We start from the raw sequence: 24,571 nt of genomic DNA on the forward strand, positions 1-24,571 counted from the left end.
GGCATCCCATATAGTCCCCTGAGCCTGCCAGGAGCAATTTCTGAGCATAGAGCCAGGACTAACCCCTGAGTGCTGCCGGATGTGACCCAAAAAACAAAAATAACAACAACAACAAAAAGAATAATGGTGCTAACAATTGTTTTTTTCTATACTTGACCTTTTGCTTTCAGTTGTTCATTAAAAATTTGCCATTATTGTATGATACATTTAACATATATGGTTTATTTAAAATAGCAATGACCACCATTTATCAAAAGGAGACACATGCTGAATACATAATCTGTTAGATAACATAATACATGATAGTTCCAGCATTATTATTTGAGTGCATAAAACTTTAATATGCAGTCATTTGTTTGATTATTTAAAATAATTCTGAGCTAGTATCTAGGGATATGGTTCAAGTGCCATAATACATCCCTGGCAATAAAGGCCCTGAGTTCATTTGGGGCCCATTATGCCTCATCCACCCAACACTAACACCACTGGGCATGGCACCAACATAGTAGACCTTAGCCCCTATAGGCATCATCATAGGTGAACATGGCCTTTCTAGACCTCCCAGCACAGTTTTGATAAGTTTGATCCTATTAAAACTAATAATAATAATTTTGAGCTGAGATAAATAGAGGATATAAAATAAGGACTATTGCTTGGTAAGATTTTTATTTTACTGACTCCTTGATGTATTGATTCCCATTTAGAAGAAGAATGTGGGTTAGAAAAACTAAGTTTCAGACAAGTGAGTACAGAACTAGATCTGACAGCAGAAGCTCTAAGTCCTATGCTATTTAGACACTTAGTGTTATAGAGTTAGATGTGGATGTATGTTTGCAGAAGTGCATTCATATATGCCTATGTCTAGAAATAATTTTAAACTATAGTCCTGCATTTATGAATATTATTGATATGTTTTAAGAAAGATTTTATTTAAGGCCGGAACAAGATTACATTGGCTAGTACATTTGACCTTTCATGAGGTCAATTTTGTTTCTAGACTCTGTACCCCAAGCACTGCTAATATTTAATTCCTCAGAGCAGAGCCAGGAAGAACCCCTGAGCATATCCAAATATGACCCAGAAACAAAAAAAAAAAAAAGAGAAAGATTTTTAATTCAGTGAATATTGAGACATGTTGTAATTTTCATATAAATAATATAATATAGTCATTCTCCCCATGTATAGGAAGAAACTCTGAAATAGATCTATAGAGATATAGATTCACAATTTAATTGATTTAAAATTAGACTTATATGAGGCCAGAGCAGTAGCACAGCGGTAGGGCCTTTGCCTTATATGGGACTGACCTCAGATGGACTGTATTTAATCCCCCAGCATCCCAAATGGTTCCCCAAGCTAGGAACGATTTCTGAGCACATAGCCAGGAGTAACCCCTGAGTGTCTCTGGGGTGGCCCCAAAAATAAATAAATAAAATAAAATTGGACTGATTTAACTAGACATTTCATTATAATGCAAGCTAAACTTAATTCAACCTTTACAAAAGTGTTAAAGATTAATAATTACTTCAGCAGTTACTTGAGTAAAGTATATCTTTTTCTTTATGCATTTAGTTTTACTATGTGACATCAGAACAGACAACTGTAATCTACATCTTTCCATTGAAAACATCATGCAAATGCCTTTTTAATCATAAATATAAAAATAATGCAGTTTCAAAAAAAATTCTGTGAAGGTCAATTTGTTTTCATTAATTAATTTTCTTTGGGACAGATTCTATAAGATATATTTCTCCATGATATTCTGGCATATTTTAATTGTAAAATTCTACTTATATTCACTAAATAGTACTACTGCTCAATAACAATTGCATTGTATATAAAAATTTATAAAATTAAATGAGCACCTTATTAAAATTTATCATGCAACTAGTAATGGAAAATGATCTATCTCATCAGTCATTGAACTCATAGCTCATTTTATACCATGGCTGGAGAAAACTCCAAAGAATATATATTATAATTCTTATTGACTCATACTTCCAGTGTCTCCTTTTTCATCCTTTAATGAAATTTTGATTGTTTATTCACATAGAACTTCTGTATTAAAACAGTTCCAATTGTTAGAAAACTTTCCCTAATTTTTTTTTGGTTTTTGGGTCACACCCGGCAGCGCTCATAGGTTACTCCTGGCTTTATGTTCAGAATTCGCACCTGGCAGGCTCAGGGGCCCATATGGGATTCCGGGATTCAAATCACTGTCCTTCTGCATGCGAGGCAACTGTCCAACCACTGTGCTATCTCTCTGGCCCCATCCTAATATTTAATAAAAATTTTCTTCTTGAAATTTCTCTCCTTATGGAGGGGGATGACATTGGTGCACACCTGATGCTGTTCAGGGACTATGGCATTCCAAAGTTGTACCTGAATACAAAACATAAGTAACAGCTCTTTGAGTCTCTTCTCCCAGGCCCAAAACATCCATCACGTCTTTTAATTCTTTCTTTTTCTTTCTTTCTTTCTTCTTTCTTTCTTTCTTTCTTTCTTTCTTTCTTCTTTCTTTCTTTCTTTCTTTCTTTCTTCTCTTTCTTTCTCTTCTTTCTTTTTCTTTCTTTCTTTCTTTTCTTTCTCTTTCTTCTTTCTTTCTTTCTTCTTACTTTCTTTGTTTCTTTTTTCTTTCTTTCTTTCTTTCTTCTTTCTCTTTCTTCTTTCTTCTTTTTTCTTTCTTTCTTTTCTTTCTTTCTTTCTTCTTCTTTCTTTCTTTCTTTCTTCTTTCTTTCTTCTTTCTTTCTTTCTTTCTTTCTTTCTTTCTTTCTATCTTCTTTCTTTTTTAATTTATTTTCAGTTTTGGATCAAAACAGATGTTGGTCAGGATTTGCTCATGGCTCTACTCTCAAGATTTCACTCCTGTTAGGGGTCTGGGGGACCATACAGGGTGCCAGCAGTTAAATAAAGGTTGACCACATGCAAGTCAAATGCCCTAGCCCTTGTAGTATCATTCTGGCCCCCAAATATCTATCTTTTGGTGTCTATTTTCTTTCTGGCTCCCTTTTTAACAGAAAGTTGTACAAATTAAGATATCAAATTAAATTTTTTATCTTTCAGTTACCTCATACGTTAGATCTTATTCGTGCACATCTTTTATTTTAACAGCTATCGCTAAAATTTGTCACTTCTAGAATGCATTGTAAAAGTAAAAATTGAGCTCTCATAAGTGAAATATAACATTATGTTTTATTTAAGGCTTGGTACCTTTATAACATGAAAAATGCTGAGCTGTATAGCAGCCAGTATCCTAGTAATTGCATTATATGTTCCTGGGGTACATGATTTTTCTTTTTGTCTGTCTCATTTTATCTTGTTCTTCTAGTTATTTTTATAAAAATAACATATTATTTAAGCACCATGATTACAAACATGTTTGTAGTTGGGTTTCCGTTTTAAAACACACACACACACGCACACACACGTACACATACACATACATACATACACACACACCCCTTGACCAGTGTAACCTTCCCACCACCAATACCCACCTTCTTCCTCCTCCCAACCCCCTTGCCTCTCTTCAAGACAGGCATACTATTTCTCTCACTCACTATCAAAGCCATGATAGTTGTTAGTGTAGTTATTTCTTTAAATGCACTCACCATACTTTGTGGTAAGCTTTATATCATGGCTGCCCTTCTAGCCCTCAGCTCTCTTGACTCTGGGTGTTTTTACAAAATGCCTTTTATTTTTCTTATATCCAAAAGATAAGTGACACTGTGTCTGTCTCTCTTCCTCTGACTTACTTCACTCAGCATAATGGTTTCCCTGTTCATCCATGTATAGGACAAATTCCTGATTTTATTTTTTGGTCTTTTTTATTCCTGGGTAGCCACACCCAGTGATGTTCAAAGGTTACTTCTGGCTATGCGCTCAGAAAATTGCTCCTGGCCTACAGACTATAGGGATGCTGGGGGATCGAACCGCGATCCGTCCTAGGCTAACATAGGCAAGGCAGATGCCTTAACAATTGTGCCACTGTTCCGGTCCCAACATAACTTTTTTCTGATGGCTGCATAGTATTCCATTGTTTATATGTACCACAGATTTTTTAGTCATTCAATGTTGTTGGGCATCCAGGTTGTTTCCAGATTCTGGCTATTGTAAATAGTGTTGCAATAGGTGTGCAGAGGCATTTTTTGTTGTGTATTTGTGTTCCTAGGGTATATCCCTAAGAGTGGTATAGCTGGATCATATAGGAGCTCAATTTCCAGTTTTTTGAGGAATCTCTATATTGTTTTTCCATAAAGGCTAGACTAGACAGCATTCCCACCAGCAGTGAATAAGAGTTCCTTTCTCCCTACATCCCACCAGCACTGATTGGTCTTCTTGTGATGTGTGCAAGTCTCTGTGGCATGAGATGGTACCTTATTGTTGTTTTGATTTGCATATCCCTAATTAGTGATGTGGAGTCATTTCTTTATAATTAATAGTTATTATGAATTTTAAGAGCAGCATATAAACATATTTATAACAACTTTCCGATTATTTTTTCTTTTTTCTTTTTTTAAATATCTTTATTTAAATACCATGATTACAAACATGTTTGAAGTTAGATTTTAGTTAAAAAAAGAACACCCTATGGGGCCAGAGACATAGCACAGCGGTAGGGCATCTCCCTTGCATGTAGCTGGTCTAGGACAGACTGTGGTTCGAATCCCAGCATCCCATATGGTCCCCGAGCCTGCCAGGAGTGATTTCTGAGCACAGAGCCCGGAGTAACTCCTGAGCAACACCTGGTATAACCCAAAAACCAAAAACAAACAAACAAAAATAAAACCCTAGGAACACAAAAATACAACACAAAAAATGTCTTCTGCACACCTATATTCATTGCAGCACTATTTACAGTAGCCAGAATCTGGAAAAAACCTAGATGGACAACAGATGAGTGGCTAAAGAAACTATGGTACATATATACAATGGAATACTAAATGAAGTCATAAAATTTTCTTCTACATGGTTGGACATGAAAAATATGCTGAATGAAATAAATCAGAAGTAGAGAGATAGACACAGAACAGTCTCACTCATCAATGGGTTTTAAGAAAAATAAAAGATATTGTAATAATACACAGGGACATTGGAGATGAGGGTTGGAATGACTGGCCCATGACATGAAGCTTACCACAAAGTGTGGTGAGTGCAGTTAGAGAAATAACTACACTGACAACTATCATGACAATGGTAGTATGTAAGAGAAATTGAATGCCTTTCTCAAATACAGACATGAGGTGGGGGGTAGAGAGTTGATGGGCATTGGTGGTAGGAATCTTCTAGCTATTTTTTATGGTTCATCTACTAATAGCAAATTGTATGTTAGATTTTTGAATAATCTTTGATAGATATTACATTTTTTAAATGTTTGACATATGGACGGAAAAATGCTATACATGCAGCATTCATAGCAAGACAGAATTTAAGTATGAAAATTTTCAGTTTTACTCAGCCCAGCTATGCAAAGAATCTTATACACTTAGTAGCTCAGAATAAATTTACTACTCCATAACTTTGTAAACTTTTTCAAACTCTTAAAATTGTGAGATAAGCAATATGACTCAGTAGTAAACTACATTCCTCACATACATGAGCCCATCATACACATATGATCCACGGCACTGCAAAAATAATCAGTGAACACATAAAATCCTAGTGTGGGATCTTCATGATTTTATTTTAAAAATATGTAATAAATCCCACAGTATAAAATAGTTATATATATGTGCTCACTTCGGTAGCACATATAGTAAACTTGGAATGATACAGAGATTAGCATGGCCCCTGCACAAGGATGACACGCAAATTTGTAAAGCGTTCCATATTTTAAAAAATAAAATAAAAAAAAATAACTATATATGTTTACCTTTATCAACTTTTCTTGTCAGGACATGTTTTGTATACAGATGGAATCTAGATGTTAAAGTGTGTTTAATGCACATAAAAGTTCAACTTAAATACAAATAACTTGGATAAGAGGATTTACAATATCATTGGGGTGGCTGATAAATAAATTAACTTTTTGATTGTAAGAGTAACTTCCATATAGCATTGCAAAGGAAAAGCCTATTGTTGGTAATATATTTAATAGGTAGAAATCTATGCTTGTTGTTAAAGGTTTACCATTCAGATCTATTCTGCTTTTATTGTTTTCTTCAAGAGGAATGCCTTGAACTGTGAATAAAATTATTTGGAGGGAATTGGTGAATATAAAAAAGTTTCCATTCAATAACATAGTTTTGTGGAAAATATCTTCAGAAGATTAAGAAATTAAAGATAGCCAATATTAAATGAGGATATGAGAAAACAACTTATATTTTTATTTTACTGAAACGATAAAAATATACCATTAAATTTTGTGAGTGTGTTATTTATGTTAAAGCCTTAAATTTCAGTAAATGGAGGCAGATGTTTTATTTGCCAAGATTTTTTTCCAAAATGAGATTTTTTTTTTTCATTAATTTTCTATTGCTGTGATTTGTAAGCAATAAAATACAAAGACAGCCTGCCTCTGATTTGGCTTTTATGCAGTTTGTGTCTTGAATGGGGAATAAGGAAGTCCAGTGCTTTTTACAAAAGGCACACTCTCAAGTGAAGAGCTGCCCCATCTGTTTCATCTGGTGGCTTATGCAATAAGAAGTGTTATCACATGAATCTAAATGTGCAAGCAGTTGTTTTATGAACTCTTCCTGTGCTTCAAGGAGTTTATAAGTTGTCTTCTCTTTGTGTGTCAGTCCCAGCTGACCCAAGTCCATTTTGCGGAGCATATTTGGGAAATAATTAGAACTAATGAAGCCCGGAACACAGTTAATGATTTATCCATACTCTCTTGTCTAATTCTTAAGAATGCTTCCAGACATAACCTATCACCTTCCCAGCATTATGTTGATATAGCTATTCTATTTTTCTGTATATTTGATGAACATTAAAAATAACAGGTATTTTGAAATGCTAATAAAACTCATTTAAAAATAAAAATTTATATTCTCATTTATTTTCTATATTGAAGAGATGTCAATTCTTCACCACCTTGGTTTTATGTTTCTCTCTAAAATGTTTCTAGCACTTGTGATTAAGTAGTAGGGTAAAAACACACAAGCCTAGAACTCCTATGAAAATGTATTAAGAAGTAAATCCCACAGACAAAATATTTGAGAACAATAATTGTGGATTTCTATTTCTGAATGCGTTTTCTAAGGAAAATAATAAGACTTTTTAAAATCATTTGAATAGCATCATATTTCAAAGCTACTGCTTGAATACTGTCCTAGCAATGTTAAGCATGGCATTTCCTGCCTGCCCTCACCCACTAGTCAGTGGTTCCAGGGTCTGTAGCACTTTAAATTCTATCTATTTATGTTCCTGTTATAATTTTTGCAATAAGTGGCACTTTTGTTGTAAAGGTTAAGATCTGGTAGCTTGTAGAAGTCATACTAGAATGAGGATAGACATAACTGCCAAATAAAGACTATAAGTTTATTTATTTAGTCTGTAAATAAGATACTGAAGCCTTAATCAAAAATCAGTAGATTTTTGTACCCTACTTCCTATCTACTTTTGTCTTGAAATTAAGGCAGATTTTAACAATAGAGTGTTTTGGGAATTGTAAGAATAGATACAGCAAGTCACTTGACTTGCAAGCTGAAAATGCAGGTTCAGTCCCCAACACTGAGGACAGTGTCAGAAGTAAATCCTAAACCCTGATGTGATACAAAAATAAAAGAAAATTGTGTTCATTTATTGATGTCAGTATTTAATACCCAGCATACTCTGGAGCCCAGATTTAAATGTCTTAGGACCAAATTCTTCTTTTAGATGCACATTAATACCTTATATTGTGTGGGTCACCAACTCATGCACTTATTGTCCTAGGAACTAGTTGGAAATTGCTAATTCTCATTATGCAGTATTCATTGCTGCAGACTGGAGATATTGCAGTGAAACTGGCGCTACCAGAAGTGATCCCTGAGAGAGAAGAAATTCCTGAATACTGCTGGGTGTGGTCCAAGAAAACAAAAATAAGTGCTGCTCTGATAAAATTTCAGTCATTACTCTTTAAGCATTATTTTACTTTTTTCCCCGAGCATCAGCTTAATATTAAAATTCTTAGGATCTCCAATGTAGGGGAAGAAAATTGTGGATCATTGTTGTTGCTTAGATTTCTAGTTATTACTAAAAGGAGACAGAGAGGTAATGCTCTGTTCTTATTGTAATCTATGTCTCTGTATATTTTGCACTTTCATATTTTCAACATCACCTAGACATTGATACTGCTACTCTTATTTGTTTCATTAGTAGGAAATTAGGAAATAGAAATTCAAAGTCCAGTAATGCCTCTAAGTTTAGAATTCAAGAAGGTTTTAATTTTGTGTTTGGTCTGGTTTGCTTTAGTTTGGTTTGGGGGCCAAACCCAGCAGTGCTCAGGGGACCTTATGGGATATCGGAGATTGAACCCAGACCGGCCATGTAAAAGTAAAGTTCCTTGCCACTGTACTATCTCTCTGGCCCCATAGTTAAGGTTTTTGAGCCAGATTTTTGGAGTTTAGGTTTCAGAGCACACTTATCACACTAAGCTTATCTTCTCTAATTTTTTTCTAATACATGAAACAGGATAGCAATATCTATATTATAGGGATTAAAGAAATTAATATAAATGAAACATGGATTAAAGAAGTTAATATACATGAAACACTTTTAACTTGTATTTCTTGTGTGCATTACTCAAGACCATATCACATTTTCTTTCCCTAGGCTCCTGAGCTTATCTAGTGTAGAGCTTAGGGATATATTTGTTAAATGAATAATTAAATGAGTATCATCTGTCCTGCTCTTCCCAGTGGAAGAATTTGTTAATTTTGCTGGTTGCTTTGACAGCTCTCAACAGATGTGCTGTGGTAAAGGAGTGAGTGAGTGTTCATTCTGTTTTCCCCAATAATGTACATTGATAAATTTCAAATTTATATTTCCAACTAAGACCTCTCCCCTATCTCCAAACTTTTATCTCCAGTTGTCTTCCCCACATCTTCTCACATGTCAGATATATTATCACCTACAACTTGCAAACTGAGCTCCTGCCCTTCTGGCCTGACCTGCACCTCATACTCATTCAGGCTTCAATGGATGGTGACTCCTTTTTTCCATAGGTATAAGTCAGTATCTTGGCTGCCATCTTTGAATCCTTCCTTGCTTTTTGTCTTCATACCTCAAAGTTGATACATCAACACATTCTCCATATTACATTTCCCTCTCACTGATTTAATAGCTTCATCCTGTTCAAGTTACCATGACTTCTAGTGTGTACAGTTAGTTATCCAAGCAGCACCCTGACTTCTTTCCTTAGCTCATTCCTGCTCTACACCTGACATCCTTTTCTTGATGTGACAGCCAAAATACCCACCTAAAATGGAAATCATATCATGCCACCCTGACATTCAGAATTCCCTAATGGTATCCCATCAGAGTGAAAGTCTAAATTTTGAAATGACCAATTAGCCCTACAATTAGCCCCTTTCCACCCTATTTTCCATTCTAGCCCTTCTGACATCATATGCTGCTGTCACTATTGCTTTATCTTCTGAGCACACAGACACCGACTGCGCAATTTCTGGTACCTTTATGGAACTATCTGCAGTATCTGCATCACTTCCCCCCTATTTAAACCCAAGGTCTTTTTTTTTTTTTACCGTTGTTATTAGAAGCATACTTTTTTTTTTATAAAAAAGCAGGTTGAGATAAAATAAGTGAAGTAGTTACATTACATATTAAGTACAAAAGTGTTTGAGTGGTCATACTAGCATCAAATAAAACAGTTGTCTATCTAAAAGAAAGCTATTTCATAATATGCAATCAAATCTAGTTCTTTTTAGTTGTTTTGTGCCCACTGGGCTAATTCATAGCTCTTAATTTGGTAACCTCTCTGGCAGGGCTTAGGGGAACATACTGTAGGGTACCAAGGGTTGATGGTGTGCAGAGCAAGTGCCCTGCCCAAAGTAATATATCTTCAATTCCAAAATATAAGTTTATAATGAGGGCGAACATTGCTTACCCATTATTGCATACCTGGAATTTAAAACAGGGCCTATGGTATAAAAAAATGCTTAACAATATCTGTATAAAAATGGAGAAAAAAAGAAAAAATATGAAAGAATAGAAAGAAGCAATTTAGCTGTTGAATATTAAATTTATGATATTGATAGTGAGATAATGATATTGAGACTATAGTTAAGTTTATCATAGTTATGACTTACAGATTCTAAAAATACTTTTAGCTTCACTGACATCCTCTTAGTTTTTGAAAGCCTCTCGACAAGTGGAATAATAATAGTTTTTGAACATGTATTCTATGCAAGACTCTGTACTGAAAAAATATATGAAGTTTTGTGGGCAGCAGATAGTTGAATGGGATTTTTCTAATAGCCCCAGAATTAGCATATGCAGCGCTGAGCTAGAACAAGAAGCATCTCAACTTTTTTAGAATACTATTTTGTTTTGTTTTGTTTTGTTTTTAGGCCACACCTGGCAGTGCTCTGGGGTTACTACTAGTTCTGCACTTAGAAATTATTCCCAGTGAGTTAGGGGACCATATGATATGCCGGGAATCAAACTTATGTCAGCCGCATGCAATGCAAAGTTCCTACGCACTGTACTATCACTCCTACCCCACAACTTATTTAGATATCCTTTCAAAATATATTGTTAACTAAAGAAGGGCAAACAATTGAAGTTAGATATTGAACCATCCCTTCTAACTGGGAACAGAACATACATAACCTTTCAAAAGGACGGACATAATGCTCTCAAGAGTAGAGACTTATTTTATTTTTTGAAATAATAAGTATGAAGTTTAGAAAAGTTACTGAAGATATTCTAATGGGATGTGAATCTTATAATTTGTGATGCCAACATCTGTGCTGACTCCCTCCTTCCATTCATGACCCTGTTTGCCTTTCTTCACTGACTCAATTTTTAGCTTTAACTTAGCTCCTTATTCTCTTGCTTCTCTAGCCTTTTCAGTTTAAATGCATTGCTGCTTCTACCACAAATATGTACTTCCACTTCTGAACTCATTATTAAGCATTGTGCATTTTCTGCACCCAGGTAAGCATTGTCCACATCGATGTCCTCACTTCTTTAAATCTTTCTTTTACCTTCTTTCTCTTGAGTAGAACTCAAAAGCATAGCTCAAACTGCTTCTTCTTTTCTTCACTGTTTCAGTCATTAACTTGAGACATTGTTATGATTTCAAACTGTCAGGTCACTAACTCAAAGGCTGCCAAGTCTTTCGCTCCCTTTCCTCATTTTCTCTTTTCTACTGTCCTATCTTTTTTTACCAACTAGTTTTGCAGATTCTCATCCTTTTATCAGTTTTTATTTTTATTCTTGTCAACCACTATCACCTTACCTCAGGCCTTCATTACTTTGTTGGGATTTTGGTTCCTATTTCTATTTTTTTCCTGTTACTATTAATTTTTTTAATGTTACCTGGTTGACTTCTTTACTTGCCATGTCTATCATGTTATTTTTCTTTTCAAATTTTCTGGATTGATTGTGGGGAGCCTTTCAGTTAATGCTAAGTTGCCCGTCAGATATTTTCTGCCAGTTGGCCTGATGGTTCAAAGCCAGGGTCTGAGGATTGCTGCTGCTACAGTCCTGTGGAGCAGGAAATTACCTGGAGGCCTTTTTGTGTTGGGGGCCTTCAGAACCACATCCCATAATTCCCAGGTGCCCTGTGATATTAGGGATCAATCTAGGAGGACCTTTGTGCCTTAAGCCCAGTACTATCTCTCTTACATTGTTCACAAATGGGTTTGACTCCCAGTACTCAGTAGAATAAAATGGTATTGGGGATCACAAACATTTTGTGGTACTAAAGAAGCATTTGGGTTGGCTACAGCATAGTGTTCCAATAATAAGTTTATGATATCTCGCCTTGTCCTTTTTACTGGATAGATTTCCAGATACTGTTCTTACATTTCTTCATTTCTTTATTTTATTTTTATATCTTTCATTAACAGAAGAGACTAAAGTCTTGCTTTTATTTATTTTTTTGTTTGTTTGTTTTAGGGCCCCACTCAGCAATGCTCTGGGATTATTTCTGGCTCTGTTTTAAGGGATCACTTGTGATGGCAGAGTTTAGAGAACTATAGTCCAAATGAGGGACCAAGCCCAGATCAACTTGCCCTACCAGAGTCCTTCCTATAATCTATGATCACCACTGGGAAGGGGACTCAAGACAAAAAGAAGAAGAAAGACAAGAAGTACCATTTTTATTCCTTCTAATTAAAAGAGATCTTTTGAGTAAATCATATATCACTTGATTTTTCTACTATTTGCATAGTATAAATTAGTGCTCTTTTAAAAATGTAAGGGTCTGAAGAGATATAAAGGAGCTTGCTTTGCACATGGCTGATTTGGATTCAGTCCCTGGCTATCATATGATTCCCTTACTAGCCACTGTATCCCTAAGTGCAGAGCCAGGAGTAGACCCTGAGACCAGTGGGTATAGCCCCCACAATTTTTTTGTTTACCCTAATCTGTGTGTTTTCCCTAAAATCTATTCAGAAGTCTTGGGTAAAAAGTAAAATTTTGCTATATTTCTTATACCCATATATCAAAATGGTAGAATGCACAAAGAAGGTATACTATGTATACATAAATACTGAGTGATAAAATATTCTAGCTTTAAGCTATTAAAAATAATGAAGGATCTGGGAGATAACTCAAAATGATATAACACATGCCTTGCATTCGAGAGACCTCCAAAACAACCAAGAGTGACCGTTACATCACCATGTGCCAGTGGAGATTTTTTAAAAATATTAAAGAATGGGGACTTGAGAGAGATCTTAGAGCAGGAGTGGCGAACACGCAGCTCTCCAGCCGCATGCAACTCCCGGCCAAAATGAATGCGGCTCTTTGCCTCTATTCATCATTTTGTATCCTGTGGCTCTTTCCCAAGTTTGGATTTTGTTCTGCTGCTCCTGAGGAGGGACCTCTGAGGAGAGATCTCCGAGCGCTTAGTCCCGCCCCAGGCTGAGTCCTCCCGTCTCCCATCCCTCGGAAACAACTCTACGGGCCAGCGAGCAGGGGATCCCTGTGGCACATGTTGGGTCACATCTTGCCGGTAGTTCTTAGTGTGGAGGACGCAGCACACCCTCACCATCACTGCAGGATTTTTACCCTCACTCAAAGTGGCAAAATGCAATATGTGTTTAATAGACTATAGTTAAAATTATATGCTTTTGTGTAAGTGTTTGTTCTGGCAGGTAACTGTGTGGTGTGGCTCTCTGACTCTCGCAGTTTAAAATTTTGGGTAATTATGTCGAACTTGTTCGCCACCCCTGGCATAGAGGATACTGTACTTGCCTTGCATGTGTCTGGTCTGGTCTTGATCTCTGGTATCACATATTGTCCCCTGAGGCTGCCAGAAGTCATCCCTGAGCACAGTCAATTATAGCCCCAAAACCAATTAAGAGAAATGAGAAAGTAAAGAGAGAGCGCATAACCTCTACCATAGAAGGCAACTGCAACAGAAAGAAAAATCATGGATGAATATTTAACTTATAGCCAGATAATTTACCTTCTGTTTCTGCCTTGAATACTGAGAAACAGAATTTTCTGCTAGTTGAGAAACAGACATCTTTGTGTAATAATAGGTTCTAAAAAGAATCTTGAGTTCTAATTTTAATGGTTACACCATAGGTTATTCATATGTAAAAGGCATAAAGGTGGCTAAATATAATGATTAAATCGTAGGAGAAATATTTATGTCAGAATACAATGGATAGCTCATTTTCCTTGCAGGTGGCCAACCTGACTTTTAAAAACTCTGCCATCCCCTATGGTCTCCTGAACTATAAGATATAATCTCTGCGCACTTCTAATTTGGACCAAAAAACATAAAACAAAACAAAAATTTAAAAGTTGTCATTATGTTTCCTAGGGTCAATAACATAAGCATCCTTTAAGATACCAACAGATAATATAACATAAGAATTGAGAACATTAGCAAGGAATACCAACTGAGGAAAATGATCCAGAGGAGATAGTGAAAATTGATGTTCAGTGAAGTAAGGAAGAAAACCAAGAGACAACACTATCCTAAAAGAAAAAAGAAACAGTTGTAATAGAAATTATAGACAACAGTTGATCAAGTGGTCCTCAAACGTTGAAGAGGGGCCAGTTCACTGTCTCTCAGACCATTGGATGTCTGATTATAGTTTAAAAATTTATGAACACTATGAACACTGCACATATCTTATTATGATTTTAAAAAAGGAATAAATACAATATTTAAAACGAAGAACAAGTGACTGGAGAGACAGCACAGCAGTAAGGCATGTCGCTGATGCAGGAGGCACACGGTTCTATTCCCAGCATCCCATATGGTCCCCCAAGCCTGCCAGGGGTGATTTCTGAGAGCAGAACCAGGAGTAACCCCTGAGCGCCGCTGGATGTGGCCAAAAAAAAAAAAAACCAAACCAATCAATCTATAAATAAATAAGTAAAATGTAAATAATTAAATAAATAAAATAAATAAATAAAATAAAGAGCAAATCAAGTTAAATCAACAAACATACCAGTATGTATGTTCAGTGGGAACTCTGGGACTGCTTTTGGCAATCTTACTTTGAGGACCCCTGCCTGAAACTGAGAGAAGTCAAGAGGCAAAAAGAAGGAGGGAAGTTGGAGAGTGTACGGCACATCCAACACAAGCTCACTGCCTACCTAGGACAAGTGGTTGACTAAATAGGACAGGCAGCCAAAACAACTAGTGGGCCAGATAAACGTCATCAGTTGGCCACTTGTGGCCTGCAGGTCTTAGTTTGAGGACTCTTCAAATTAAGGTTATCCCATTAATTTCAGTGTTAATAAGAAAAAACATTACAGCTGGTTAAAGAATATATGGAAGAGGGAAATGAAGTATAAACTCAAGAAAACTAGGTATGAAGATAATTGAAAGATAGATTGTGATAATTATATAATTATGTTATTTTAAGAGATTAGTGCATATTTAGGACATGAAGAAAACAACAATAGAATTAACACTAAAAATAAAAAGAGGAAAGATATATGGAGCTCCTATCTCCAGTACTTAAGAAAGGAATGGTAATATTCTCTTTAAGCAATAGACAACCTAGATGGTTTAGTTTTTCTTGAAGTAAACTCCCTACTGTTATTAATGTTCCAAAATTATATTCTATATGAAGAAGTAACAACAGAGCATGAGATCATTGGTTTGAGATAAAAGGTGATATTAATAGATATAAGAGAGAAGCTATTTTGTTGTGGAAATTAATTGTGGACGAAGTAGACTAGAAAAGTTTTATGCATTGTGGTTAAAATGTAGGGTATATATGACTAGAAAGTAGTCAGGTATATGACTAGAATTTGAAATTCTTTTATATAAAAAAAAGATATTAGTACAAACAAGAAATGAGGAGAAACTTGAATGTTTTTCTTCATTAAGAATAGGTTGAAATATTCTGTTCAAAAACAAGTAAAGTGTTGAAGAGGAATATTTATGATACAACATAATGAAAATCATAAATTTAAAATGGTTTATTTACATGAAGTAAAAGTTACCTCTATCACCCAACCATCCATGTGTTGTAAAGGATAAATAAACTAATTTAGTATATATTGTGGAGAGCTTCTGGGAGAAAAAAAAATTGTGTAATGCAACAAACTGAAGATACATATATACATGAGTAGACAGATAGGATACTAATTTTATTTTTTAATAATCTTTATTTAAGCACCATGATTACAAGCATGATTGTAGTTGGGTTTCAGTCATAAAAAGAACACCCCCCTTCGCCAGTGCAACATTCCTATCACCAATGTCCCCAATCCCTCCCCCCTGCCTGTATTCAAGACAGACATTTTACTCTCTCACTTATTGACATTTTCATGATAGCAGTCAGTGTATTTATTTCTCTAACTGCACTCACCACTCTTTGTGGTGAGCTTCATATCATGAGACGGCCCTTCCAGGTCTCATCTCTCTTGTCTCTGGGCATTATTACAATAATGTATTTTATTTTTCTTAAAACCTATAGAGGAGTGTGACTATTCTGTGTTTCTCTCTCTCCCTCTGACTTATTTCACTCAGCATAATAGTTTTCATGTCCATCCATGTATTGGAAAATTTTCTGACTTCATTTATTCTGACAGCTGTATAGTATTCCATTGTGTATATGTACCACAGTTTCTTTAGCCACTCATCTATTGTTGGCCATCTTGGTTGTTTCCGGAGTCTGACTATTGTATATAGTGCTGCAATAAATATAGGTGTGAGGAAGGCAGTTTTGTTTTGTATTTTTCTGTTCCTAGGGTATATCTTTAAGTGGTATAGCAGGATCATATGGGAGCTCAAATTTCGTATTTTTGAGGAATCTTCGTATTGTTTTCCATAAGGGTGGGCTGGATGGCATTGCCACCGGCAAGGAATAAGAGTTTTTTTTCTCTCCACATCTCAGCCAGCACTGATTGTTATTTGTAATGTGTGCCAGCATTATGTTGAATAGGAGTGGTGAGAGAGGGCAAACTTGTCTTATACCAGATTTTAGAGGAAAGGCTTTTATTTTATGTCCATGAGAAAATTACTAATTTTAAACTAGAAAGAAATATAGTAAAATTGATAAAGTGAAAGAAGATAGAATGATGAAGAAATTGAAAGTCCATTTGGGTTTTGTACCAGTTAACATATACAAAGGTTTTTTTCATTCTCATTTCTTTTTTTTTTTTTAATTGAGACTATGGTGAGTAGCAAGTCTTTCACAGTTGTATTTAAATGTATGTCATTTAGTAACAGTGAATTAGGGCCATTCCCACCACCACTGTTGACCTACCTCCACCCTAGTTCCCTCACATCCATCCCATACTTCCACCCCTAGCCCCCAGGATTACCAGTGTAACAGGTCTATTTTGTGTTTAACTTGTTGTAGTTTGGGTCTCTTGATTCTATTGTCTGACTTTACCATAAGTATTAAGATCTGACCTCTTTTTTTTTTTTCCTCACTTGTGCTCCTGAGACCACTTGGCCTCTGGGCCCCATCCACTTTTTTTTCGTTTCTCAGTTTGTAGGAAGACATAGAAATATGAGACAGATTGAAATTATTCAGGTTCTATGAAAAAGCCTTGAGTCCTTATCCAGAATATAAGTAAAATGAAAAAAAAAAAGGGTGGGAAGGGGGAGATTTGGCTTTTTTTTTTTTTTTTGCATAGACACAGCAAACATTGGGGAAATTAGAAAGGAAATTCCAATGGCCTCAGAGATACAAGGTGCCTCCACCCATGAAGCATACTGTCCAACCCCACTGTCTCTATGGTCTCAGAGAAAGTTCTGCTCACTAGTGGTTGTTAAAATCAGTCTTCTGTAGTTAAAGATCTTGTTTTCTGCACAGGTTTTAAGATGAAGACTAGGCTAAAGTCTTTGTGGTCCAGGACAAATTCTGCTTAGTCACAGCTGTTGTAGTCAGTCTTCTGTACTTAGAGATCTTGATTCTTGCACAGATCCTAGTACAAGCATCTTCTGATTTCATCTCATCATTGCGTGGTGAGGTAGGACAAACCTCAAGTTGTTGCTGTTTCCTTGTCATAAAGGTATCTTATTGACCTACCCTGGAGCAGGTTGGTGCCAGGGTGGCATTGGGCCTACCCCAGGGGGAGGTTGATTCCTGGTGCTAATGGTATAAATTATACAGGTGCCAATGTTGGGATATGAGATTCAGAGTTGGACATTCTTTCCCATTTGTAACCAAAATCTTACTATTTGAAAACACTGAACTGTTAGTTAAATTTTAATTTCAAATAAATATTTTATTATTTGTCTGTACAAATGTCTTTTACATTAGCTGGTAAAGGTAAATATGAGTGAATAATACATGTAGTAAAACTCCATGTAAGAGAGTTATTGTGATAGTTTAAAGGTAGGATGTAGAAAGAAAAGAAAAACCAAGGCATAATGACCAGTGATTGTCATAGCAGTAAGTTTAATTTAAATAATTCAAGGGATTTTTTAAATTAGTTGTGGAATAAATGGAATAGAAATTGAATAGTGAATTCTTTAAAATAAATGACAAGATTTTTGTAGGGAGTGTAAAGGAGAATTTTTGGAAAAGCAGAACCACAAAGAATGGAATGAAAAGCCATCTAGTAGTTCAACCTTTAAGGAAAGCGATATGGAGATTCCTCCAAAAACAGGAAATCGAGCTCCCATACGATCCAGCTATACCACTCCTAGGAATATACCCTAAGAACACAAAATACAATACAAAAACCCCTTCCTTACACCTATATTCATTGCAGCACTATTTACCATAGCAAGACTCTGGAAACAACCAAGATGCCCTTCAACAGATGAATGGCTAAAGAAACTATGGTACATATACACAATGGAATATTATGCAGCTGTCAGGAGAGATGAAGTCATGAAATTTTCCTATATATGGATGTACACGGAATCTATTATGCTGAGTGAAATAAGTCAGAGAGAGAAAAAAATGCAGAATGGTCTCACTCATCTATGGGTTTTAAGAAAAATGAAAGAGATTCTTGCAATAATAATTTTCAGACACAAAAGAGAAAAGAGCTGGAAGTTCCAGCTCACCTCAGGAAGCTCACCACAAAGAGTGATGAGTTTAGTTAGAGAAATAACTACATTTTCAATGGTCCTAATAATGAGAATGTGAGGGAAATGGAAAGCCTTCTAGAGTACAGGCGGGGGTCTGGTGGGGAGGAGGGAGATTTGGGACATTGGTGATGGGAACGTTGAACTGGTGATGGGTGGTGTTCTTCATATGACTGAAACCCAAACACATATATGTAATCAAGGTGTTTAAATAAAATATATTAAAAAAATGGAATGAAAAGAAGGAAATAGTCTGAATCTCAAAAGCCTGCCCAAAAGTAAATTAATAAGTGGTACTAAGAAGAGTTCTAGTTATTGAAATCCAAAACAAAACCATTTCTAGTTTTTTGCTTTGAATATTTTTCAAAAATATGATAAAATCTTTATCATTGATAGCTACTGATACTAAATTAAGTTTAGTACTGTAGCATGAGGTATCATTGATTCGTTTGAAAGTCTCTGATGCACATGCAAGTGTATCATGCCAACTCTAATCTTAGCAACACTAACTACCGTTATAGTATTGGTTGTTGTAGTTTGGGGGTCACACACAGCACTGTTCAGGTCTTACTCCTATCTCTATGTTCCAGGAATGGTGCTCTAGAGATGATATATGGTGCTGGGAGTTGAACCTAGTTCCTAGTTTGGCTGCAAGGAAAAAAAAAAAACCCAAAATACTCAATCTGTGGTTCTAAAGTTTCACTTTGCTAGGAGTCACTCCTAAATATGTGTAAAACTACTAAAATTAGGGGGCTGGAGAGATAGCATGGAAGTAAGGCATTTGCCATTCATTTTTTTTTTTTTTTTGGTTTTTGGTTTTTGGGCCACACCCGGCATTGCTCAGGGGTTACTCCTGGCTGTCTGTTCAGAAATAGCTCCTGACAGGCACGGGGGACCATATGGGACACCGGGATTCGAACCAACCACCTTTGGTCCTGGATCGGCTGCTTGCAAAGCAAACACCGCTGTGCTATCTCTTCAGGCCCCAAGCATTTGCCTTTCATGCAAAAGGACGGTGGTTCGAATCCTGGTATCCCATGTGGTCCTCTGTGCCTGTCAGGGGCGATTTCTGAGCATAGAGCAGGAGTAACCCCTTAGTGCTACCAGGTGTGACCCCAAAACCAAAAAAATAAAATAAAATAAAATTAGACTTTAAGCCTTAGGAAGTTTCTAAGTTAAATTAACATCTTTGGCCTTTTAGTGTGTTATAACAGACTGTAAAAAGAATATGAGAAGACCTTGGAGCCGAGAGATAGCACATCAGTAGGGTGTTTGTCTTGTATGCATCCAACACAGGATGGACGATGGTTCAATTCCTGGCATCCCAAATGGTCCCCTGAGCCTGCCAGAAGCGATTTCTGAGTGCAGAGCAAGGAGTAACCTCTGAGCATCACTGGGTGTGACACACCCCCCAAATATGAAAAGGCCATAGGCTTAATAAACACACACGTGCACTAGAATGCTTGAATTCTAGGGTTTGCAGTACTTCAAATGAATTATCTGATCTTAATAATGTGTCCAGTTAAATTCTCCCAAGTTGTCTGCTTATATGATAAGAACACTAAAGTGAATTTTTTCTAAAGTGATATGCCCATACCCTTCTGAAATTATTGAAATCTTTGTATCTCTTTATCAATCAGCTCAAAACTACCAGAATTAGTTTTGAAGAGTTTTTTTCATCAAATACAGCAAATGCATTCCCAAAATTTAGCAGTGAACTATTTTATGAACTATATTGAAATGTTTTTGAATTTATTCTCAAAAGAACCTTTCTCTTTTTTACACAAATTATTGCATTATATTATTTATAGTGCTGGGTCAGGGGATGTTGTCATGGGATGGACTGTGAATATTGGTGGAGGAAGGTTGACACTGGTAATGAGACTGATCCTGAAATATTGTATGTCTAAAGTCCAACTATTAATAACTTTGTAAATCACAATACTTTGATAAAAATAAAAAAAAAATAAAATATAACAACTAAATCTTTAGCTAATATTTTTAAAGACATACCTTAGATAGCTTTTGGATAGTGCCAAATGGATATGCTTAGAACAAAACTGGTAATTAAGAAAATAGAAAATAATTCACCACTTTATATTAATTCATAATGTTAGGACACTAGAATAATTTATAATTTTATGAAGAACAGGTCATTTTTGAGTAATTAAAAATAAGAGTGGTTTCTGAAGAATATATAAGGGCAAAATATTATGAAATATTGTACTCAATAATCCCATGTTCAACCATGTTACCAATTATGTGACTACTTTAAGAAAATTTTAAAGACTTCTTCAGACCCTTTTGCTAAGGAAATAGAATTTTGATTTTTTTATAATTTCTGATCCTGTTAAGTTAATCCTAGAATAAGGAAGTATTAAGAAAATAACTAAAATATAGAGAGTTTTAAAACATAATCAGAGAAATCTAGAATGCTAGTACAGTGGGAAGAGCATTTGCCTTGCACAGGGTCAACTTAAGTTTCTTCCCCATTTCCCCTTATATCCCTCTGAGCTTACCTATGATCCCTGAGTACAGAGCCAGGTGTGCCCCCCAAATAAAACAAAACAAATCATCAAGGTAATCAGTATTACAATAAATAGAAAACATTATACTAATTCATGCTAAGAAAGAAATAAAGAAGGAATAGATAAATAAAAAATGCATGAACTATATATAAAACATAAAGCAAAATGGCCAACAAAATCTAACCATAGCGTTAGAAAGAAAGTACAGTGGGTAGGGCACTTGCCTTGCAAGCAACTGTTATGGATTCAATCCTGGAATCCCATATGGTCACTTGAGCACAGCGCCAAGAGTAAACCTTGAGCACTGCTAAATATGGCTCCCCAAACAAATAAAAAAAAAAACCCATCCATGTCAATAGTATGAAAGTTGAAATGGCAAGACTTACAATCACACTGAAACAAGACCTAACAATATGGTCTCTCTATACTCTATCAGCTATATCTATTGACATAATTTGAATTCAAAAATGTAGATAAGGTTGAAAATAAAACAACAATAAAAAGATAATTCTTGGCTGGAGAGATAGCATGGAGGTAGAGCATTTGCCTTGCCTACAGAAGGACAGTGGTTCAAATCCCAGCATACCATATGGTCCCCCAAGCCTGCCAGAAGCAATTTCTGAGCGTAGAGCCAGAAGTAACCCATGAGTGCTGCCAGGTGTGACCCAAAAAACAAAATAAACAAACAAACAAAAAGATAATTCTTACAACAATAACCATAAAAGTACTGGATTTACTAACACAGCTGTCAGTAAAAGTAGCCTTTAAATAAACTCATTGGAAATAGAGACATTTTGTAACATGCAGAGAGTTAATATGTAGGAAATACTTAATTATTAAAGTGTCTAATAAAAGCTAAATGCATAAATAAAAAATTAAAAATAGAAAAAGACTACTTCCAGTAACATTCAGAGGGTTTCAAAACCCTTCTTCAGTACTTTTAATATTGGATAGACAAATTAGGAAGTATATTAGTATATGGGATACCTGAAGATATAAACCAATCAGAATCAAAACAAATAATTTTCTCCAACACATGGAATTCAATAGAAAATCCATATACAGTTTATACAAAGTTTATACTTTGATTGACAGCAAGATTTATAAATAATAGGAAAAGTCTGTCCTGAGACTTGAGGAACTTAACTGATTGAAAAGACAATATGAATCATAAAATTTGGAATAGGGTGAGATTTAATAGATCCTAAAGAGTCTGTTCCAGATAATAAGGAGATATTCCAGTATTATATTTCAGAGTGAACAAGAACAATATATAGATAGAATTTCTAGCACAAAATATGGAAGAGAATGCAAATAGAATTGGCCAATCTTGTACATTCTTAAGATGTATACCTTTAAATGTCTATTTTTTAATCCTACATAGGAAATTCAAGCAATAGTTTATAACAGAATAAGAAGAATTCCATTTTGAAAATTTAAACAATTGTGTTATTTCTGTAAAGCGTCTTCTTTCCCTCAGAGTCAAGAAGAGAAAGCCTTATCAGCAGCAGTAAGCCTACTTGTTTGTGACTGATTTATTATATTATTCTTGTAGTGAACTATGTGATCTACTTGTACTGCTTGGACATAGTTATTTGTTGGCTTATAAGGGATTGATGCATTCATCAGGAGTAACTGTAATAATCTAAGTATATCTTCCTTTTAGTCATTTTTCTTTTCTGCCTATTTGCCCATAAATTGGGTTGCAATGTTCAATTTCAGAAATAAAGAGATCTGGTATCTGTTTTCTTTAAAGAATGATCAGTGAGATTTGTCTTTCCTTTCTTGAAAAGATTTTAGGTTATTTATTCATAATCTTATATAACACAATGTGACTACTAATGTTTCTATTTTTTTCTTTAATTTCCACAAAATAGTTATAAGAGTGATCTACTTAAAATTAAATCTACTTTATTCTAGGGAGGTAGTTCAAAGAGCTGGCACATATGGTTGGCATGCTGGAAGCTTGCCACCTCATGGTCTCCTGAGAACTGCTGGGAGTAGCCTCCAATCATTTAACCAGAAGTTAAAATTGAGCACCTTTAGATTTGGCAAAAAAATTAATTAAAATTCATTTGAAATAATATTTATGTTGATGACTTATTTATGCTTAGTTCTTTTTCTTACCTTGAATATTTATTTAGTGTATTTGTACTCTTCTGAATATGACTGTTATTTTAAAAGCATAAATTTATAGCATTGTAGAACTTAGCATATTCTGATTTATACGTTTCCTTTTTTTTTTTTTTTTTTTTTTTTTGGTTTTTGGGCCACACCCGTGGTGCTCAGGGGTTACTCCTGGCTGTCTGCTCAGAAATAGCTCCTGGCAGGCACAGGGGACCATATGGGACACCGGGATTTGAACCAACCACCTTAGGTCCTGGATCGGCTGCTTGCAAGGCAAACACCGCTGTGCTATCTCTCCGGGCCCACGGTTCATTTTTTTATAGATTATATAATCATGAGGGAAATGCACTGGTGACATTTCTCTGGAAATTAAGAATTCCTTACAGGCCAAGAGAACAGGTTAACCATAAGAATACGTGTCACTTTGCAAGGGTGGATGTAAGAGATGGGTACAAGATGACTTTAGTGTAGAGAAGTGATTTCTCTAAAGAAGATGGAAAGCTGAAAATGGACAAAAGGAGCTTTACCATAGAGGCAGGCTGTCAGGAAGGTAAAACTGGGGACATGGTGGAGGGACCTGGTCAATGTGAAGAACTTGGTGTTGGAATATTATGTGATTGAAAGTAAGTTATGAATAGCTTTGCACTTTTGAAATTTATGGTGATTCAGTAAAAATAATTACTTTCAGGCCAGGAATGTGGCTCAGAAATAGATCTTTTTACTTGCATTGTGTAGTAAACCTCTGTTTAAACTCTGGCACTGAAAATAGAAAAGAAACTGTATTAGTCACTTACAAGGATATTTGACTGCTATTTGTTTGTTTTATTGTGGGGGGGTTATATATTTAGCTTCAAACACCCAATCTTCCCTTGGATGAAATTGTTTTATTGCTAAACTTGTCTTATAGCCAGTTAGAATATCAAAATATTTTCCATAAGGCAGAGCAAATTATTGCTACTAGCAAGTAGAGAAGAATCTCTTTGAGGTAGGCTGGTGGAGAAGCCTCAGTCATACATGCTACAGGCAAGAAGGCATCAAAATTCATTTACTAGCAATGGTTTAAGCAATATTAGATGATGAAATACACCCTTAAATACTTAAGGCAGGGGTGGCGAACAGGATTTTTACCCTCACTCAAAATGGCAAAATGCAATATGTGTTTAATATATTATTGTTAAAATTATATGCTTTTGTGTGAGTGTCTGTTTTGGCAGGTCACTGCGTGGTGTGGCTCTCTGACTCTTACAGTTTAAGATTTTGGCTCTTTGTGTCAAAC

At 35.5% G+C, this 24,571-nt stretch overlaps 1 protein-coding gene and 1 non-coding gene across 3 annotated transcripts in view; both read left to right on the top strand.

Annotated features, from left to right (window-relative positions):
* The window catches only part of NBEA (neurobeachin), a 697,365-nt gene that overhangs the window by 447,562 nt on the left and 225,232 nt on the right, over positions 1-24,571 (top strand). The gene's annotated exons all lie outside the window — the stretch shown is intronic.
* On the top strand, positions 5,732-5,835 carry LOC126017035 (U6 spliceosomal RNA). Its single transcript, XR_007498712.1, has one exon. It is a non-coding gene; the product is annotated as a U6 spliceosomal RNA (small nuclear RNA).

Source organism: Suncus etruscus, chromosome 8 (assembly GCF_024139225.1).
Source record: "Suncus etruscus isolate mSunEtr1 chromosome 8, mSunEtr1.pri.cur, whole genome shotgun sequence".
Taxonomy (NCBI): domain Eukaryota; kingdom Metazoa; phylum Chordata; class Mammalia; order Eulipotyphla; family Soricidae; genus Suncus; species Suncus etruscus.